This window comes from Canis lupus, chromosome 19 (assembly GCF_003254725.2).
Source record: "Canis lupus dingo isolate Sandy chromosome 19, ASM325472v2, whole genome shotgun sequence".
NCBI lineage: Eukaryota > Metazoa > Chordata > Mammalia > Carnivora > Canidae > Canis > Canis lupus.
In genome coordinates this window covers 19,305,522-19,321,082 of record NC_064261.1, presented here as the reverse complement: position 1 = coordinate 19,321,082, position 15,561 = coordinate 19,305,522, and the positions used below count along the sequence as shown (strand labels likewise).

The 15,561-nt window shown below is 41.4% G+C and overlaps 1 protein-coding gene across 1 annotated transcript in view; it reads right to left on the bottom strand.

The window, feature by feature from the left end:
- Positions 1 to 15,448, bottom strand: part of NDNF (neuron derived neurotrophic factor) — a 40,376-nt gene extending 24,928 nt beyond the window's left edge. The window contains exon 1 of the mRNA XM_025420492.3: positions 15,071 to 15,448. The gene's annotated coding sequence lies outside the window, so the exon portion shown is untranslated. The remainder of the gene's footprint in view (positions 1 to 15,070) is intronic.
- Between the last annotated feature and the right edge of the window lie 113 nt (positions 15,449 to 15,561).

Sequence of the window (15,561 nt, the reverse complement as noted above, 5' to 3'; positions counted from 1 at the left end):
CTTAGATGCAGTATTTAGAAGCTAATTTGTATACTGAATAAGGTGTTAGAAAGACAAAAAAGGAAGATATTCTCTTCTTGCTATGAGAAACCAAAAGGAGCACCGGCCAAAGTGGGAAGTAGCAAGATGTGCGAGTCAGAAGAGCAAAAATATTGATTTCAATTATCAGGGTGGGAAAAGGGATCTGTTGGGTGCTGGGAAGGTGGATGAGACATCCTGGGGAAAGGCAGCAAGCATACACACACACACACACACACACACACACACACACACCAGTATCTGTTTCATTGAATTTATATTTCCAATGAAGAGTGCGTAACATTTGAGGCTAACTAATTTGTCAAAACTTCTGGTAAGAGGCTGCTTATGGTCAGGGAACAGGAAGTGAAGAGAAACAGATATGAAGTTATGAAGAGATTTTGACAAGAAAACACTGAAATTGGGAATATACTCAGACCTCTTCATAAGCTGTGTCCAAATGGGCAGTCTACTTAAACTTAGGAATCTTCCCGTAAGCCCACATCTGCCAAGTGCCACCTAACTGACACTATGGGCATTTTTCTGTAGGGCACCGCCATCCACCGAGGAATCCTACAGGCAATAGGCTGAATGAGAATGAGGGGAGCTGCACAGGTGCGGGCAGGGAAAATGCAGATGGTGAGCTCAGTGACAGGCAGGAAAGAGCAGGCTAGAGACAGCAAACAGGTCACTAGTTGGGCTCTTAGGATAGACACCAAACTTCGAAGTACAATACCCTAAAGCAGAAAAGTCAGCAATCTTTTCAGACATTTTGTAATACACAGAGTAAGGGTTCCCTAAATACCCATTGACTGGTGGGCCACACTGAACAACCACCACATCTGCTGAGCAAAGAGCATGACTAGTTTTGTGTGAGAGCCACAGCAAGGATAAAACAAAATACTGTAGCAGGAACAAAGATTCTAAAAATAATCTCTCTCACTCATCCATCAGCAACAACCTCAAATTTTCACGTATTTTCCATCTATCTCATACTACCTTCTCAAAGGAACTTCAAGAATTTTAAAAGCTTTTCTCATTCTATTTACCACACTAACAAAACCAGGTATTTAATTATTCAGCCTTGAAGACACTCCTGTTCTCATGACAAACCTGGTTTCAAAAATTGCTTCGGTAATTCTCCCAGCTATGTCTGCTGCACACATGGGCTGAATATTCCATAAAGTTTTGATCAAAGAGATCTTTATAACCCAGCTTCCAGTGATGTAATAAAAAGTGATACTCATCAACATGGCAGCGACAACAGGAACTTTTTTCTTTTTATTTTTTTTAAAGAGCAAGCATGATGGAATTGCAGAGTTCACCGGCTGATTCAACAAATGTTTATTGGGCACTTACTCTGTGCCAAGCACTGCCTGAGATACTGGGAATAGGGCAGTGGACAAGATGTGTGATGTCCTCATGCTTGCAAGGCTGGCCCTTAGGTAAGTGAGGGAGGTGAGGTATGACTAAGCATCTACGTGTGAAGAGGTCGGAGGGAGCCCTGGGAGGGAATGTTGGGGGTGGGGAAGAGCCCTCCTAGGCTGAGTGGTCATGGAAGGCCTCTCTGAGGAAGTGACATTTCCACAGGGACTTGAACAGAGGATTAAGTCATGGAGACCGAGGGGGAAGGATCTATTCGGTCTACAGGGGGCTTTATGTCCAAAAATCTGCCCCACCTGTGCCTTAGCTATAACCCTCAGCCACTAAGAGGGACACAAGCGCAGCCCACAGGGACCAGAAGACAGCACTGACTCTCTGAGGCAGCCACAATCACATCTGGCGAGGAAGAACTGGCCAGTGTTAAATCCAGGAATGCTGGGATGGGTGGTGACACCAGATGTTTTAAGGTCCGTTATCAGATGAAAGAGGGATTAGAAGCACTCTGGCTGGCCCAGCTAGTCCCAGCGGCTGGCATGGGTCTACAAGGAAGGAGTTTGGGACTCAGTAAAATAAAGATTTATCTGACAAAGCCGTTAAACTGAACAGAGCAGTTTAAAAAGTAGGAGGTGTTCTGACAGAGAAAGGATGCTTCCTGACTTTCTGGAGTGATATACAAAAAAAAAAAAAAAAAAAAAAAAAAAAAAAAGCTACAAAATCTACAGGAAGATTCTTAATAGGACTGCAGCAGTGTGATACTAACCTAGATGGTTGTTATCTGAGCCCTCTCCGTACCCTGCCAGTGAGTGGACTGGTGTTTATTAGGGGCCTACTGCAAGTTCCCTGGGGACATGAGAGGTTGATAAGGCAGGATCGAGGTCTTCCAGTGAAACCAGAGACTTTGATTCTTATGGCACTTTCTTACTTGAATTATAGCTATTTTAATATTCTTTCTCATCTTAAAAAAAAATCTTCATGAGGTTTTCATAGCATGAGTTTACTCAAGTAAGTGCCCTTTAGAAAAGATTTTTTTACTCATTTTTCTATCTCTTAGATAGACTTTTTTAGTTCTTTCACAAAGTGGGCACTAAATAAATGTTTGCTTAATTCTACTGATTTCAAGAAGTTTACTGTAAGGAGTAAGGTGATCAGAAATCTCTGCCTTCATATTCTGGACTATGCAAGGCAGCTGGGAGTGGTCTCAAGGCTGATTCTTAGCTCCAGGCCCATTTTCCTTCTGGTGCCTGGGTGCCTAATACTCAAAGGTGTGAAGGGGCTCAGTGTTGTCCTCACCAGGCTAGATGCAGACTGGAGTGGGAATCGGGGCCCTATTCCTTCCTCTACCAGGACACTTTTGCACCATCGAGCCCACCATCAGATTAAGTAACTGCGACCACTCCTGAGCTGCCTTGGTTTCTTTTCATGTTTGTTGACTGAAATGGAAGAGTGGTTCTTGGCAAGGCCGCTGAAGGGTCACCCAGATGCTGCCTGAAAACCAGTACATGCTAGTTTTACCTCAGTGGCACCGTCCTGCCAGGTGCCAAACTAGGCCTTGACGTTACCTGCTTTTCTTCAGACTCCATCCCTGACTAAGCAACACATCCTGCCAACCTACCTGCTGCCTATTCTCTCAGATTGGTTCTCCCTTCTCTGTCCAAACTGCCAGTCCCTCAAATGATCCACTTCCTGCTTCTCACACCTATTTCCCACATTTCTCCTTATTTTGCACAGTGTGACACTATAAACAAATGTTTCATTCTTCTGCTGACAGAAGTAAAAAAAAAAAAAAAAGTCAGATGGTTTCCCGTGAACTGGAGGATCAAGTCCAGGCACCTGAGGTCCTTGACCTCGCTAGTCCCTGTGCCCAGCTCCTCTCCTCCAACTCCCCACACTTGGCTCCCAGCTCCCAACAGGTGCTACAGCCCTGGGCACAGGGGCCACCTCTGTAGGGTGCCTCTGTGGCAGCTCCTCATTCTCCATGACTCAAGCATCTACTACCACGAGGAAATTTCGTTGTGCACCTTTTTATGCACATACTTCTGCCACAGGACCATTTTAACTTCTCTGTGTGTGTATTCTTGAGATGCCCGGTTCTGTAGAAAGGAGATGCAATCTTTACGACAGTTCTTATGCTGATCGTGGAACCCAAATGCCAAGCAGACGTTCATGACATTTTGTGGGTATGTAACAAGTAAATGAAATTGAAAATAATAAAACCGATTATTATTGCTGATTTATGAAATTTGTTTCACAAGAGATATTATTAGCTAAATAGAAAAGAAGTTGTGGATGTTTTTGACAATTTTATGGGCATAAAAAGGTTTACTTTGTAAGACTTAAAAATTTGGGGAGTGTTTCTTTAATCTTTTGAAGGTTGACTTCATGGAAACCTGTTGGTTGGCTGCCATAGACGGGTGGTATGTGCTGGATGGTCCAGGGGCCTGGTAGGAGGATGCATTTTTTCTGTCCTTAAAAACACAGACATGTCCTAGTAAGAATAACACAGTGCACTGCTCAGCAGGACCTCTTTTCCCCTGAACACATGTAAAATATGGTTTGGTTGGGATACATTCTGATCAGAAAATAGAAATGCTATAGAACAGTGCTTCTCAAACCTGAGTGTGCAATCACACCACTCAGTTTTCCCATTAAGATGCAGATTCTAATTCAAAAGGTGTGTGTGGGGATCCTGATCCCTCTGCTTGGCTTCCAGCCTCTCTAACTATCTCGGCACAGAAGCAGATTCTCATAGCTGATGGGCTGTACTTTGAGTAGCTCTGTCTCTTCCAATCCTGTGACGGATTACCTGGTAATGGTGGCACTGTGATTTTCTTCTCCAGTATTTTCACTGTTCTTACTCTTTTTAAAATATTTTATTTTAAAGTAATCTCTACACCCAGCATTGGGCTTGAACTTACAACCCCAAGATCAAGAGTTGCATGCTTTACTGACCAAGCCAGCCAGGTATCCCTTGTTATTTGAACTTTCTGATTTCTAATTTTTACCTTTCTAATTTTAACTTTCTAATTTTTCTGATTTCTACTCATTACCAAATGTAATGTACTAAACATCTATTTAGCATAGATGACACGGAGATTATACACATCCTTTCCCCCTTTTACTTTGAATATTATTATTACATCAACACAATTTCACAGCTTTCTTTTCCCTATCTTCTTTATGTTAAAGAAGAAGGAGGAGGAGGAGGAGGAGGAGGAGGAGACGACGACGATGATGACAATGACAGGCAGGCTTACTCCCTCTGGGGAATATGTCTATGTTTATATTAAAGCCCAATAATAATGGCCTAGTGGAATTTTTAGGAGATTGTGACAAGATTCTAATTTCTTCGTATACTTAATGCAACTGGCAAATACTGAGAAATAAGATGCTATCAAAAAGAAATTATAATTACTATAGAATTATAAATACCATAGACTAAGAATTGGCATATGATTCCATGGACCCATTCTCATATTTTCCCAAATACGTGATGGTCCCAAAACTTTGCCTCTTTACCCCCAATTGGCAGTTATTTTGATAAGACAGCATTAAAGCCTATCTACTATCAAAAAGTTTTTGAGGTTGCCTCCAGTGCTAAAGCACAGGACAAAATTAAAGTAGTAATTTAAAAATAACGATAATCAGGGTAATATAATTCAAAGATAGAAGAGTGAGACATATGTCCCGGGAACTTTAAGTAGTTAAAACAGTTAAACCTTAAATTATTCTTATTTCCAGAAAAAAGAAAAAAGGGGGGGCTACCCAAGTATGCAGTTGTCGTGTTCTTGTAAAAAGAAATAAGTTAAAGTAACAGTTTTCAAATACGTATTTCTTCTGTGATCTCTCTTACAAAATCTAAGGCCAGAAACAAACTATAAATGTAGAGCCCTGTCTTCGGAGAGATGAGATAATACTCCCCAAGGACACTGGTTCGTGACAATCTCGCAGTTGAGAGAACCTGAAAGAAAGGGTAGTTAACGTTATCGCCTCTCTTTTCTTTCTGTAGCTCACTCTCTGGTCTAATGTCTCCAAGTTTGGGAGCAGTTAAAAGACTGACAAAGTAAAACAGAAAATGATCTCTGGACTTCGAGTAAGAAGATCTGAATTGAAGAGGTTCTGACTAAACCATGATTGGCTTTTGTACTTTGAACAAGCCTCTTCATCTCTTTTAGTCTCTGTTTCCTCATCTACAAGATGGACACAGTTATTCCCAGGGTTGTTATGAAGTTTAAAATAGTGGATACGAATGCTCTTTTCAATTGAAAAAGGGTTCTATTTATCTATAAGTCAGCTTATAAAACAGCTTCTCTAACTAGTTGCAAAATATTATTCAATAACAAAAGGTACGTGTTTTGATCTACCTGCTCTTTAAACAGGTATCAGAAGGAGTCTCAGCAAGAGGTTATTCTATCTGAATTTACCTAATCAGGAAAAAGTTAGGCTCCTATTTCATCAAAGACTGACTAGAAACACAGAGGAAAGCCAACACATTGGGTTTTTAAAAATCATCACATAAAACAGTAGGAAATTCTTAATATTCTTTTTTGTTAGCCTTGATAGACCATATTGGAGGGCATCAGTATTGTTTAACAAACAAAGATGGATTAAACGGATTCAAAGGTGAGTGTGCTCAGGCTGTTTAGGCACTGGATCTAGCAAAGGATTTCAGATGCACGTGTCGAGATTAGAGAGCTGAGGATCAGGCTCAGTTCCTGGGATGTTCTGCATTATTATTTCTGGATTAAGAGATGATTAAAGAACAGGGCACTCAAAAGGCAGATAATGTGGACAGACCCCACAGTCACTTTTAATGAAGAGTTTATAGTAAATTATGATGATATAACACAAGCACGTAAGTCTGCAACAATCAGAGAGATGACAAGCCACAAAAATGCTGACCACAATTATTTCCTCTCTACTTCCCTCCCCATAAAAATTAAGATACACAGTTAGGTGTGGTTTTTCTTCCTAAAAAAAAAAAAAATTTTTAAGGGACGCATGAGGGAAAGGCTGCAGCTGGTGAGTGTTGGGGATCGACGGTGTTTAGTGGTCATTACACAGGATAGAGCCTGCCAAGAGAAAAAAGATGTTTCCAAACTGCCTCTTTGTTGTCATTGCTATGTAAGTGTAAATAAAACTTTAAATATAGAGATTTTAAAAGAATTATAGACTGAACTTTCTGGCTGAAGTGTTAATGTGTGTGTTATATACATATTTTCACCGTTTGAGCTTACTTATTACTCATTATGTTTTAAAGGACTTTCAACATTTAGACTATTTGGAATATGTGTCTATAATAATTCTCATTATTCCATTGAAATGTACAACTTCATCCAATTTGGGGGGAGATCATTTATTTCAAAAATTTTAAAACAGATCTAACTTAAAATCTTATCTCTTAAAAATGCCACATTATTACTAGATTGCTAGAATGACTATAAAGGTAAATTATTAGGAATTAACACTAATTTAAAAAGGGATTCTGCAGATTTTTTAATTTTCAGTGTTGTACCTTAACACATACTGACTTAAAAGTGGAAAAGTGTAATCGTCTTCCTCTACAAAATTACCTAGCAAGTTAACCATAACCAAAACCAGCAAACATTTAGCACATAAGCTGTCTATGATTAAGGTCTTATGAATTTAGATAAACTCAATGATATTTTTGAATCATTAAATTGTAAAAAGAAAGAGAAGAAAGAAAGAAAGAAAGAAAGAAAGAAAGAAAGAAAGAAAGAAAGAAAGAAAATAAATCCAAGCAAATTGTTTCCTTATAAAGTAATTTGGAAACTAATATCAGTTTAAGAGTTTTAAATATTTCCATCAATTCTGCTTCTGAAACCAGAGTCTCCACTTTATTTTAAAAGTTAGTGAGTGTAGGTAAGTCTCTTAACTAAAACGGAGTCTCAGATTTCTCAGCAGTAGGAGGATTAATATCTTCCTCACTGGGTTCCTGTGAAGATTAAGGAAAATGATGGATGTGGCAGGCAGTACCTTGTAAACAATTGAGGGTTTTTCAGAGTAATAATATTGTTAATAAGTAGGATAATATCCATTCACCTTGTGAAGTTCAAAGTACAGGAACAACTTTAACATAAGTTAATAACTGGCAACTTTACGGAGAAACAATAAAATCTCGAATAAAAAATTCAAAATGTAATACAATATATATTTGTGTGAAAGCATTAGGCAGGTTAGATAACTTTTTTTAAACTCTTAAAATACTGAAAATTTCAGAAGATAATGGAGTATATTATCTATTTACGGGTAACAGAGGAATTATCAAATACTTACACATAAAACTAAGAATACTTTTAAAGATAATGGTGACTAATTTATTTGAGGGCTCTTTCAGCTTTCTGTTTAAGACCTCTGGTTCTGTAATGTGTTGTCTCCAAATCTTTTCGAATTGGGATTCAATATATGTTGCTTAAGGCATTCGACACTGCGGTGAGTATCATAGTTGATTATATTGGATGAGCTCCTACACTGCACATCTTTTCTCTGGTTAACTTGTGGGTAGGTAGGGCTGACTTCTAAATCTTGATTAGAATGTCATTATTTTCACCTGTTATTATATTTACTTCACAGAAGCTATCACCTCTATCATTATTGATTTTTTTAATGACCATCCAATATGCTGAGTAAGAGTGCCTTTGTCAATAGATATATTAACACAATGTTAACAAAACTTCTTTTCCTTATTTACACATAAGAGTAAATGTAAATAGAGCTTTTGATATTTTCTCCTTTCATCATAAGGGGTCATCTTGTGAGGCCAAGAGGATACTTCTTTTAAAGGAAGTATTAAAAAAATTTTTTTAAAAATAATAAAGGAAGTATTTACAGCAGACCTCTGCTTTACAAGACCAATACTATCAAAAGCTAGATACCTGTTCAGTACCTCAGTGGTTTAAAAGAGTATTCTGTTTCTTTCATTTTATTGAAAAGATAAGTTTTTAAATACAAATATTCACTAGACCTAACCTTGCAAAGATAACCTCAATGTCCTTACCAATTCCTCAACATCGAGATTCCATATCTTAAATTCACATCAAGGTAGAAAGAAGATGAATAACATATTTTGTGGACCCAGTATAAAATGAAAAATTGTGGGGCCCAGTGCAAGATCTCTTGTTCAGAAACTAAGAATTTTAAGATGGTGACAGACAAGCATTCAACTAAGCACAGGAAGCCCTTCCAAGTGTGGTCCGTGAAGCTGGCCCCTGGTAAAACTTAAACTAGTATATAAGAAACAAAATCAATTATCAGAAGAAGAGAATACCTAGGGCTATTTTCATATTTGTAGTGGACACTGAAAAACAAAATTACTTCAAAAATGAAAAACCATCGTTTTGCAGATAGCATTTTAGTACCATGAGAGACCTTGGTAACACTGGGGGCAGGGTGGCTTCCCCAATACCTCAGGCCATCTCTCAAGGGACCTGCCGGCTTGTCCATCTACTAATACAGTTATGCCTGCTACTGTGATCTTCAGAAGGTCAAATCGTTATCTTCTATTTAAGAGGCAGTTTCATTTTTCATTAAAAACAGTAATATATTTTCATAGCATTTTAGCAACCTTCAAAGGATCACCCCTAGAACTAAAATATCTGAGACCTAGGGAGGCCAAGAGATAAATGATTGCTGTCTTTTCTCAGTTTGCCAGGTGTTTTTAGCTACCACTGCTGTTTCTGATCTCTGTCACCACTGTTGGCAACAAATCTCTCTTCAATTATAGGATCCAGTTACTTCTAAATCAATCCCAATTTGAAGCTTTTGATAATATCACTGAATTTTAGTGAATGCTGTGATTTACTATGAATTATGACATTTATTGAGTGCTATCAACATATGAATAATATTTAGGTTTCAACCAAGACATATATACTTGTGTATTGTTATAGGTAAAATGTATTTGTTGTCTGTCTTTAAATGTATTTTAAACAAGATAACTAAAAGGGATCAAGTACATTTATGCTTATGTGAGTTGCTTGTTTTTTTGTTTTGTTTTTTTTTTGGTATGACTGGTAGTTTGATCAGAAACATATTTTGTTACAGAAATAAAATGCAGAGAGTTACATTTGGGAATGCCCATGAGCTTAGAGTACACATGACCTGAACAGAAAGAGAGTAATCAAAGGCATCTCCTAGGTTCCTATGGATTGCCGAGATTTATTTTTCACTATGATGTGCTGTAAATCATAACCATCTATACTCTTGTAGCCCTTTAGTTAGAGAAAATAACCCTAAATAAATCAAGCCCTTTTACACTAGCTTTTCCCTTTTAAATATAATATTTTCAAGTAAGTATCACAATGTTGCCCCTCATTTTGTCATCTATCCAGACACAGTATTCTCTATCTTTGCAAATAAACATTTGTTCATAGTTTCTATACTAAAATTTAAATAAAAGTCATGGTGATTTCAAAAACAAGATATCACCCTTCACAAATCTTTCTAATTATGAGTTCAGGTTTTACTGTTTCTTTTAGAAAATGATAAAATTCAGTCTCATTCTATATGCTCAGAGAACAAAATGTAGTTACGATGATTTTTAAGTTACAGATAAAACACCCACTTGAATACCGTTCATATTTTTTGGCTATGTCTTTAGATTGTGGAATATATGTCCTCTGAGCACACAGCTGGAAGAAGACAGTGTGTGTCTCACTTTCATGTCCGGGAGAAGACAAAAACTTGTACAGTTACCATGTACTACAGTCAGTCACCACTCTTTGTGAGATTGGCTGTAATCATTCCAATTAGAAAACAGACATGAGTGCATGTTGCTAACTCAATTTTTGTTATTTGGCTATTATATTTAAAACCCCCACACTGCAGAGGCTATTGTCTAAGAGGTCTGCTCAAATGAGTCCATTTCTAATTATGTGTAATTATGTTTTTATTGAGTTCCTTCCAAACTTAATATAACCCATTGTTTCTAAAAATGTTTCTTTTTCTCATAACTATATTCTTTCAAAAGAATAGCAACAAATTCTTTCAAAAGAACAATTAAGGGACATTGGAAAAGTTAACTGTATACGTTCTTCCATAGTTTTCTTTTTTAAAGATTCATTCAGAGTTTTCACAAGTGAAACTAAGAATACTTCAGAGAAATATACAAAATTTTAAATATGTGTCATTTTCAAATTGGATACAGGAAAAATTAACAAATCAAAACCAAAAACTACTCACCAACTTACTATAATAAATCAGTTTCCAAAGGATCTGGAAATTGTTGATGGAATAATGACATGTAATCTTGGAAGTTTCTATATTTAAAAACTTGAGGTCTGTGGACTTTAAAGTTTAAATCACATTTAGTTCAGTGAGTTCTTAAAAATTTTGACATTGTAACAGGACCCAATACCCAGCTGTTCTGTGGTCAAATCTGTCTATCCCAAAGGGAAAAATCTGCAGAAACATGGCCAGTTTGATTTTATCCTATATTGATCAAATACCTTACTCTTAATTTGTAAAGTGTGAAACAAGTAATATCTTTTAAAATCTCGGATCAGTTAATAGTATATATTTTATAATTTTCAAATATTGCAAAATACTAAAATGTATAGATTAGTTGGTTTGCTGGTTTCAGTAAACTACCAAAAGAAAAGGGGAATGTGTGAATATAGCATCTTCAGGTTTCGGAAATGTGTTCAGGAAGTAAGCAGCCAAGAATACACCTGCATTAGTTACTGGCTCGGGCACTGGTGGGCTACAGAATGCAAATGTCAGGTGTCATCTCAGAAGTGGCAAGGGATCTAAACACACGTCCTAACACAGATTCATCCAAATGGCATAGTTTTTCCCAGAAATATAACTGAATTTAAGATCAGTATGATGTAATAAAATATTAGCGTTTTGCTTTTCTATGTCATACTGATTCTTTTTTTAAACAATAGTAGCAAGATTATTTACTTTTCTTCCTAGGTGAAAATCAACATGTGGCAGCATTAGTGTGTATATCATAGGTATCAATTTACACCATAACACAGTGTTAAAATTAGGCAAGATTTAGTGTTAAGTTCCGGGTTCAAATTGCAAAGCATTTTTAAATGGAGTATTTAAATTTTGGAGGACTTTAACTTTGAGATCAGTTTGAAAGCAAAGATTTAGCATCATTTACCACTTACTACTCAGCTATAACTTGTTAAAAGTTGTCACTTCTACTGAATGATTGTGAATGAACTGGATAAGGATAAATCACACTCTTCAGAATAGTAGTTCCAAAATAGACATTTAGGGGTTCTAGACACTGTTTCAAGCTCAAGTGAATAATTTGAATGAGTTTTGTAGATCACACTTGCCTTTGGCCCAATATAGATGCCTTTGGGATAGGATTTCCTCCCAGTGACTAAGCTGATGGCAACTGACCCTGGCGAGGTCCAGTCCTTACTTGGATGCTACTCTGGGCTCCCCAAAGCAAGTCCTGACACTGAGACGGGGAGCAAAAAAGTGTGAAAGCACCGCTCAGTCACTGCATTCAACACTATCACTGGAATAACTAAGGAAGAAAGATTAAAAATTTTTTAGTGCACATTATGAGGAATTCACACTACTCTTCACTACTTGTAAACTCAGGCATAGTCGTTATATTTCCAATATCTACTCATTCATCGTTGCAAAACGATGATGTCCTAACAATGACAACAAGAACACAGTCAGTTTGAAATAAAAAATTTGGCCTCTTGATAGACTGAGCAGAAGTACAATAGAAATGAACATAGGAGGGTAACAGCGGGCAGGTGCATTTTATTTCTACCTTTCCCTCTTCCATCCCAAGTAATCAGGGCTCTACCACACAACTTTTCCCCTATCACAAGGAGACTCTGGTCAATAAATCCAAGTGAGAAAACAAATATCTGGATCACCAGGTTCATGAAGCCAATCAAAGAAGTCACTACGTTATCTGAAGACAGACCCGCGATGGGGGCTACGATGGCTACGTCAGCATTCCTTCAGCATGGGATTGCCAAGGTTATGACATCACCCTTTGCTTTTTACCATTCATATGTCACCAGACATATGTTCAATAGACGCAGGACAAATAAAATGAGGGTCAGGGCTTCCCTCATTCTTAGAAGGATATTTTCCAATTATATATTTTGTTACATCTTAAGAGATAAAAGCTGTGTCTGCAAGTGATTAAAAGATGTTTTATATTCATGGTTTCATTCCTGTTGAAATAAATACGTAATTTAAACCATACATGATTCCTAGCAATTTAGGCCCATTACAGAGTTCTAGCTTCTTTTTTATGATAGTTACTAATCAAAACAGAGTGTTGCTGCCACGTGGAGCCTGTGACTTCCACATACAGGTTTAATGAATAAAACGTCCTGACATAAAAATGAAAACAATACAGACAAAGCTGCAAGCCGTGGCGTTTCTGGTGTGTGGTAAAGATTAAGGACATTCGCTGAAGTTAAGAATTATGCAGAGAAAACACTTGTAATTTCTTTCTCTAAAGGAAGAATGAAAGGATTTTTTAGTGAAATCTGAAATAGTCACTAATTTTTCCAACTTCTGGACCCCTCATTCCCAGCTGATTCCCCCTCCTGAAGAACCTAAACTCATCAGAGTCACTTTTAAAGGATAAATGATGGGATATTTTAATGTAATCTTGCATATAGGTTTAGATTGAAAATGGGAATTGGGACCATAATTAATTATGTTGCCAAGTTTTTTGAACTTTAAGGAGACAGACTGAGGCAAACGAGGGCATTTCATAAGACTGCAACCTCCGAAAAGTTCATGGGTTAGAACTTTGGTAAAAATGACAGTATCTTTTTTGACGTTTAATTAATTCCATATGCAGAATGAGTGTGAGGAATTAATACCCTTTTGGTGTGTTCACTTTCTGAAACCACTGTAATAAGAGACTGACACAAAATGAAAACCAAATATAAACACGGTCTTCAGCTAGGGTACGGCCTTATTATCATCCTTAATAAACAATAATCAATAATGATAAATACTGAGAGCCCTCGGCGCACTCTGCCCCGTATGCATATCTGCTCTCGCATCCATCCATCACATCTTTCAGGATAATAAAACAATTCAATCCCATCAAATCCCCAAAACCGCTCCCTCTGGAGGGATGTTTTATCTCCACTTCTGCGAGCCCAGGGAGGATTTTGCTTGTTTGAAAGGGGCGGAGAATGGAGCGGGGGGTCCTATTTTTTCCCATTGACGACTCCCCTGGTTCTCACAGGCGCTCAGGGACCGTGTGGGAGGAAAATGGGAGGAAAATGGGAGGAAAATGGGAGGAGGTGCGGAGATTCCCTCCTTCAGAAGAGAAAAAGAGTTCAGGAAGCCCGGGCAAAAGAAGGGGTGGGCGAGGGCGGTGCGGGACGCAGGGCAGCGCATCGGAGAGGCCAGCGACCAAGGGAAAAAAAGAAATTCTTTTCTGACATAGTAGGATCGAATGGTGAAAAGTAGACAAATTAACCAGCCCAACTAAGTTGCTAAGAGCACCTATGTTTAAAAAAAAAAAAAAAAAAAATCGAACCCAGAGGTATTTTCTCAGCTTCACTTGTCGCCCAAGGTCTTGGTTTCAGGGAGCTACCTGCACCCAGAGCGGGAGATGGACAGCGCCCGAAGGGCACCGGGAGGGGACCCACGACCCGGCCCGGAGGACAGCGCAACGCCCTCGCGGAGGTGCCCGCCGCAAACTCCGAGGGCCTCGGCGACCCGCGTGGACCCGGTGCTGGGGGCTGCGGCCGATTCCCCAGGCCTCGCGAGGGGACACGCGCGGGAGGGGGCGGGAGGGGCGCACAACCAAACGAAACTGCACCCTAAATTGTGCAGTTTGCCAAGTGTCCCAGGAGAAGAGCTGGGACCCGCGGCCACTCGTGCGCACGATCCCCGAGTGTCGGGGCCGCCCCAACTCTCAGCTCCGTACTGAAGGTAGCGCCGACCCCAGCGGACACGACTGGTGCACACCCAGGGCGAGGGCACGACGGCCTGTCGCGCGGTCTGGGCCTCGCTGGCGGCGCCGGTGCCCCCCACCCCCCACCCCCAGGCCAAAGCAGCTTCGGTCCCAGGCCTCCCTGCTCAGCTCGAGGAAGTTTCTCCAACGCTGCTCGCTACCAGGCGGAGGGCTAACGGGGAGCCGGGGCGGCAGGGGTTCGACCGGCCGGAGCGGACCCAGGTCCCCAGTGCCCCCCGCCCCCCGGGAGCCCGCGCCCGCCCGGCCCGCGGGCGAGCCCCGAACGCAGCGCAGGCGCCTCGCTTTGCGTCCCGCGCCGACGCGCCGGCAAGACCCGGGTCCCGCAGGCTTCGCGAGCGAAGGGCAGAGGGCACGAACCTAAGCGGAGGCTGCAGCCCTGCCGGCGCCCGGCCAAGCCCGGGATGGACGCTCGGCGGCTCTGCCGGCTCCGCCACGCCCGGGCCCCGGGAGCCCCGTGTCCCCGGCCTGTGCACCGTGCCTCCACCTCCCCGCACGGAGCCCGCGTGGAAAACCGAGGGAGACCTGCCCCCCACGCCCCTTAAGCCCTCAGCTCCTGGGGCTCTGGCGCCCTCGTCCAGGGCGACCGGGAACCTCGCCGGGCCCGTCCGAGTCGCGCAGACGAGCCCCGGGGCGTGAGCGCTCCCTGCGCCGGGTCTGGGGCTGGCGGGCTGCGGAGCCGGGGCGTCGGAGTTCGGCTTTCCTCTCGCCACTTACCTTGCAAAGATCTGTGTGATTTTCCTGGGAGGGGGAGAGGCAAAGAAAAAAAAAAAAATCCCTCCCCGAGGTGTGGTGTGCGGAACAGTCCACGTCCCCGGCCAAGATGCTGAGCGCCAGGACTCAGGACCCGGAGGGGCTGGGAGGCGGAGGGGGAGGCAGATAAAAGAAAAAAAGGAAAGGAAGAAGAAAAAGAAATCGGCCGAAGTGTCCCAACTTTGCGGTGGGCGCTGCAAACTTCAAAGGCGGGCGAGGCTGGCGGCGCGCGGCCGCCGAAGTTGCCGCGAAGTGGAGCGCGGAGCAGCGCGGGCTGCGGGGGTCCCGGGACAGAGCGGGGAAGTGCGGGGCGTCCTCGCCAAAGGCGGGGAGCGCGCGGGGGCCCGGGCGGCGGGACCAGGCTGCCGCGCCGAGCCGGGCTGTCGCGGGCTCCGCGGGCGGCCGCTCGGGGCACCGGCGCCGGGCTGCAGGGCGACGCGAGGAGAGCCGGGCGC